Below are 6,198 nucleotides of genomic sequence, written 5' to 3' on the forward strand. Positions count from 1 at the left end.
CCTGTATAGTAAAACGCAACTCTGTCAAAGTTTAACGTTTTATTTGTTATTCATTCATTTATTTTTGTTATTATTACACACAAAACTCAGATGTAAACAGACTAAACAAAAATGAGTCAGTTATGAAACTAACCATGGAGTCAGCTTAAATGGGCGGCACCCCTGACAGAGTTCGCGTATATTAGTGTAGAGGCTGTGAAACTAACGCCATTGTAGCTCCGTCAAGGAGTCCGTTTCAAGTATAGACAAAGGGCAAGTGGAGCCAATATGGAATGCCCCTGGAATCAGTGTCCTAAACCATTCAACAGGTATGCCTGTCATTGCCACCGCCTCGCGAACAGCATTTGGGGAAATACCGTACTGTATTTATAAGAAAACGCCCCACTGATGTGAAATGGCACCCAATTGCTACCAACTTACGAATGACTTACTGGGACATGGGACTGTAAAATGATTTCTGCCATAGAGACTGTGAAGGTAGTTTTATTGAATGGTCATGTAACCATGGGGTCTGAGTACATTAAAACGTTCTCATATTGTCCAAACTCACAGGTTATTATTATTGAATGCTATCTGAGTTCGCCCATTTAAAGTGGGTCAGATTCTAAATTAAAAATAAAAATAAATAAATAAATAAATAATACAATAAGTGCTTAACAACTGGGGGTTGTTTATTATGTGCGGTCAGTTTTATCATTAATTATTGTTATTATGAAAACCTTATAATAACAGTTTATCTGCTGATCCATTTTCTAATATTAGATTATTAGTGCTAAATCGGGGATACAGTAATTCTATAACCCTATTACTCCTGCTGGCAGCATGCTTAGTCTCCACTCCAAACAAACCCAGCTTCACATCACACCTGACAAGTCAATCTCTGGAATCATGAAATCAGAAACATTTATACCAGGTGCTCAGCTTCTCCAAAATCAATCAGTTGACACGTATTGGAGCTGCGAACAGGAGAGCATTAACTAACAGAAAATAATGTGCCAAAATAAACGTGCTTAAACAACAACATTCAATAAAAAGTGAATATAATACAATAAATAAGTCAAACGTGCCTAAAGTGACATGAGCAACCCCGCTACATTACTAATTAAATTTCATACAAGAATATATTCAATGTTATTAAAAATAATATTTAGAAAATAAAACATCATGCACTTAAATAAAACATTAGTACTGTTACCTACCGTAAACCTGGTTCCCTGAAAGAGAAAATTACCACCAAAACATCGTTATGGGATACACTCCTGCCTATTGGTAGGTGTCACTGAGCTCTTTCTATCCAAGCTGCCGATAGGCCCTCTCCCCTCTGTGACAGGGTACTTAACCGTCACGCAGGGAAGACTCACTCTCTTTTCGCAATGAAACCGCGATGACGACCGACGTTGGTGGCCATCTTCTCTTGCAGGGAACCAGGTTTAAGGTAGGTAAACTGATGTTCGCTTTCAATTCGAAGATGGCCACCAAAACATTGTTATGGGAAAATGAGTACCAGAGCCTATCGACGGCAATGAGGGATCTATCCTATTCAGGTGATAGAACCTGGAAAAAGTAATCAGGATAGACCAGCTTGCCCCAACACAGATTTCAGCCATGGAGGCACCTCTGAAGAGGGCCCATGACGTAGCCACACCTCTTGTAGAATGTGCGGCTCCCCGCCCAGGCGGGGGCAAGCCGGCACCATCATATGCAGCAGAGACTGTGTTCGCAATCCAATGCGACAGTCGCTGCTTCAAGAGGGGCTGACCCAGGGTCTGTGTCTCATGGCAGACGAAGAGCTGGTCAGACTGATGCAGCGCTCTGGTCCTATCCACATAACATCTCAATGCCCGAACCGGGCAGAGAAAGTTCAACTTCCTATCCTCCGCCGAAGCAAACGGTGGAGGATGGAAAGACTTCAGTTCCACAGATTGATTCATGTGGAAGGCTGAAACCACCTTGGGGAGAAAAGCAGGGTTTTCACGCAGTGACACTCTGCTACCATCATCCCAAATACACATGCAGGAGCTATGCACAGACAGCGCCTGCAGCTCACTAACCCGCTTTGAGGAGCTGATAGCCAAGAGGAAGGCTGTCTTCATGGACAGATACTTCAACTCAATAGAGCATATAGGCTCAAACGGGGCCTGTGTGAGGAGGGAGCATTTGCCGAGCGCCACGGAGAAACTGGGTAGCCAGTAAAAAGACCCCAAAACTTTATTTGTTTGGCCAACGTGCCTGTGGCAGAGTAGAGCTTTGCCCTGTATAGATTGGCAGGGATAGGGTTAAATTCCCCTACCTGCCTGGGTTTATTGTGCTCATGTGGTTGGGGATTGATTGGAGTAATTAACAATCAATCAGCACCCAGTCACCTGACATAAAAGTTGGCCTCAGCTTCCCATTAGAGAGAAGGGAGCTGAGGAAGCAAGCTGACAGTTGAGGTTGCTGTTTTTTGTATTTTCTGGTCCAGTGAAGGCATCGTCCAGCCTGGAAACCTTTATTTTGTAAGTTTTGTTTTGTGTTTTGTTATTTGTGTTTAAATACCTTTGTTTTGGCCCTTGTGCCCTTATATTTTGTGTTTATTTGTTAATAAAAGTATTATTTTTGAACTGCAGTCTCTGGTCCTCTATCCACTCGCCAGCCTGTCATACGGCCCTCTTGGCTCTGGCAGCGGCGGCTCCTCCAAAAAACAGCAAGCACAACAGCTTGCTTCCTCAGCTCCCTCCTCTCTCTAATGGGATGTTGAGGCCTCCTTTTATGTCAGATGGCTGGGTACTGATTGATCGTTAATTACTGTATTTAATCCCCAGCCACCTGAGCACAATAAACCCAGGCATTTAGCCCCATCTTTGCCAATCTATACAGGACAGAGCTCTGCTCTGCCACTGTGCCCTTTTGTTTAAGTGTTTTTCGTTTTTGCAAATCTTTTGTTTTTGTTGAAATGAAATACACGGGCTATAGCGCCTCAGTTTCACTGCCCTTCCTTGTTTCTTTGGTTTTTGTGTTTCCTGATCCGTGACGTCACCACAGCTACATACTGCAACCACTCTGCCACATATGGTGTCCTGCGTGGGATAAATGCCTCCAGGAGCCAGACCAGGAAAGTGTTTTTTTTTTTGTTCTGTTTTGAAGAAAAAGAGAACGATGGACAGAAAGCACCAACCCCCCCCCCCCCCCCCCCAGTGTCCAGTGCCCAGTGCCCAGTGCCCAAGAAGGGCTGCTGGGACAAATACTACCACCTGGTGGAGACGATAAGTTGGTGCCCGCTTTGTGAGGAGAGGGGCCAGTGCCAGGAAAAACCAGTGCCAGGCCTGCAGGGAGCAGTGCCACTGGGAGGTCGGCTGCCCCACTCTCCAGGAGGAGGAGAATGAGGAACTAGTGCTCAGATGGGGGGACCACGAGCGTTCAGCGCCCAGACGGGAGGGACCACAAGCGTCCAGTGCCCAGATGGGGGGACCACGAGCGTTCAGCGCCCAGACGGGAGGGACCACAAGCGTCCAGTGCCCAGATGGGGGGACCACGAGAGTCCAGCACCCAGATGGGGGGACCGCGAACATCCAGCACCTAGACAGTGGGACCGCAGGAATCCAAAACCTAAGAGGGAGCTGCAGAGGAATAATGCCTGCTGTCTCCACCTCCACGGCCATGAGTAGAGCTTCAGGAGCTGCCTCTGCCTCCACCACCTTCATCGGCAGGAGAAATGCAGCAGGAGCTGCCTCTGCCTCTGCCTCTGCCTCCTCCACCTCCACCAGCAGAGGGTGAATACCTGTTGGTTCCACCCCCATCAATGTGGGAGGACTGTTTGCCGTTCCCACCACCAGCAGAGGGTGAATACCTGCTGGTTCTGCCTCAACTGCCATGGGAAGACTGCTTACCGCTCTCACCCCCACCACCAAAGGAACTGCAGCTGAGTTTTCCATCGCTCGGGGATGCCTTCACATCACCGCCCAAGGATGCCTTCACGTCACTGCCCAAGGATGCCTTCACGTCACTGCCCAAGGGTACCTTCACGTCACTGCCCAAGGATGCCTTCACATCACTGCCCAAGGATGCCGTCACGTCACTGCCCAAGGATGCCTTCACATCACTGCCCGAGGATGCCGTCACGTCACTGCCCAAGGATGCCTGCCTCGCTCCACTCAGGGATGCCACGACCGCTTTGCCCAAGGATACCTGCCTCACTTCGCCCAAGGATACCTGCCTCGCTTCACCCAAGGATGCCTGCCTTGCTTCACCCAAGGATGTCTGCCTCGCTTCACCCAAAGATGCCTGCCTCACTTCGACCAAGGATGCTTGCCTCACTTAACTCCCTCTCCCTGCCTTCACGTGTGGATTGCAGGTAGTCAGGAGATAAATGATCGTCATTAGCTTCTGACTACCTGCTATAAAATCCCTCTCGAAGTATGGACGGAGAGTTGGAGAGAGATGGGTGGCTTATAACCTGTAAAAAGACCCAAAAATGAGTGCTTCTAACTGTGAACCATCCTGAAAGGTACTTGTATCCGTGATTTGTTTTTGTTGTTATTTGTTTGGCCAACTTGCCCTTTTGTTTAAGTGTTTTTCGTTTTTGCAAATCTTTTGTTTTTATTTAAATAATAGACTGAGTGCCACAGCACCTCAGTTTCACCGCCCTTCCTTGTTTCTTTGGTTTTTGTGTTTCCTGATCTGTGATGTTACCGCATCTACGCACTGCAACCACTCTGCCACAGAGGTACTGAAATTGAAGAAGGAATCTATGAAAAAGACCCAGGAGTTTATGTTGACTCAGAAATGTCTTCATCTAGACAATGTGGGGAAGCTATAAAAAAGGCCAACAAATGTTTGGGTATATAGTGAAAAGTGTTGAATTTAAATCAAGGACAGTAATGTTAAATCTTGACATATAATCGAAAACTTTGTAAGAAGTCAGTTGTAAAGGTTTTTCAAGTCTTTCCTTAGAGATTAGCTGTATGTAAGCTGTCTTTAAGACTCTTATTAAAACATTCCATAAAGCTTTGAATTTCCAGGTGAATTGAGATCCATTATCCAAAACTAATTCTTTCAGGTTCCCCTCTCAACTGAAGATGGTAGACAGAAAGGTGATTACCGTAGCAGAAGTGACTTGGGATGTAAGCACTTTTTAAGACCATTTACTGAAGTCAATCAGAGTGATGGCATAGCGACAGTTAAGTGGGGCACTGTCCAATGGTCCAACAATATCGATCGGCAGCTTTTCCCATGCAGACAGACTGTAATGGAGATGAATGTGTCACTGCCTTCTTGTCATGGAGACGACAGGTAGCGCTAGATTTTATAGCAGCTTCAGCTTGAGCATCCAGTCCAGGCCACCAGCAATCAGCAAACACATTTTCGGTTCCTGGTCTGTACTCCATATTATAAGTAAATGACATTAATCTTGCAGACCATCTTGCAATTTGCATACCTGCACGTCCGAGTCCTTTCGAGGTTAACAGCATAGTCAAAGGGCTGTGATCTGTGTGCAATATGAATTTTCGGCCCCAAAGGTAAGCTCCATTTATCTATAGCCCACACGCTAGTAAGAGCTTCCTTCTCGACAGTCAAATGCTTCCTCTGAGCTTTTGAAAGTATTCTTGAAGTAAATGCATCCGTCATCTCAGCGTCGTCATTGTGAAGCTGGGTAAGTACAGGTTCAAGGCAATAATGTGAGGAATCACTTGTCACAACCGTAGGTAAAGGGGGGTCAAACAGTGTGAGTGCAGAGCTATTTACAATCAAGCAGGGTGAGTGCAGAGCTATTTACAATCAAAGTGTTTACAGTTTTTAAATTGGTTCATGCAGCCGCTGTCCAGGACATGCTTGAGGCCCACGAAGCAGTGCTCTTAATGTTTCTACTACTGAGGCGTAATGCGGGATGAACTTTGCATATCAAGACATGAGCCCTAAGAAAGAGCGAGGGTTTGTAAGTCTTTTGGGGGCGATGTCTTGATAACTGCGACATGATCTGAATATGGTTTCAGTCCTTCATGTGAAATGATATGCCCCAGAAAAGGCAACTATTTGTCTCAAGTGGCATTTAGCTCAATTAATCAGACACCAGTCTGATTATTCAGGATCAATGAAATAATCCTTTGAAAAGCACTGGGCACTGCTGCCAGTACACATGGCACACATCTGAACCCAACCAGCCCCTCATGTGTAACGTGTCGTGAAGTCTCTGCTGTCCTTGTGTAACAGCACTTGGTGATT

This window comes from Polyodon spathula, chromosome 13 (genome assembly GCF_017654505.1).
Source record: "Polyodon spathula isolate WHYD16114869_AA chromosome 13, ASM1765450v1, whole genome shotgun sequence".
In the NCBI taxonomy this organism is placed as follows: Eukaryota; Metazoa; Chordata; class Actinopteri; order Acipenseriformes; family Polyodontidae; genus Polyodon; species Polyodon spathula.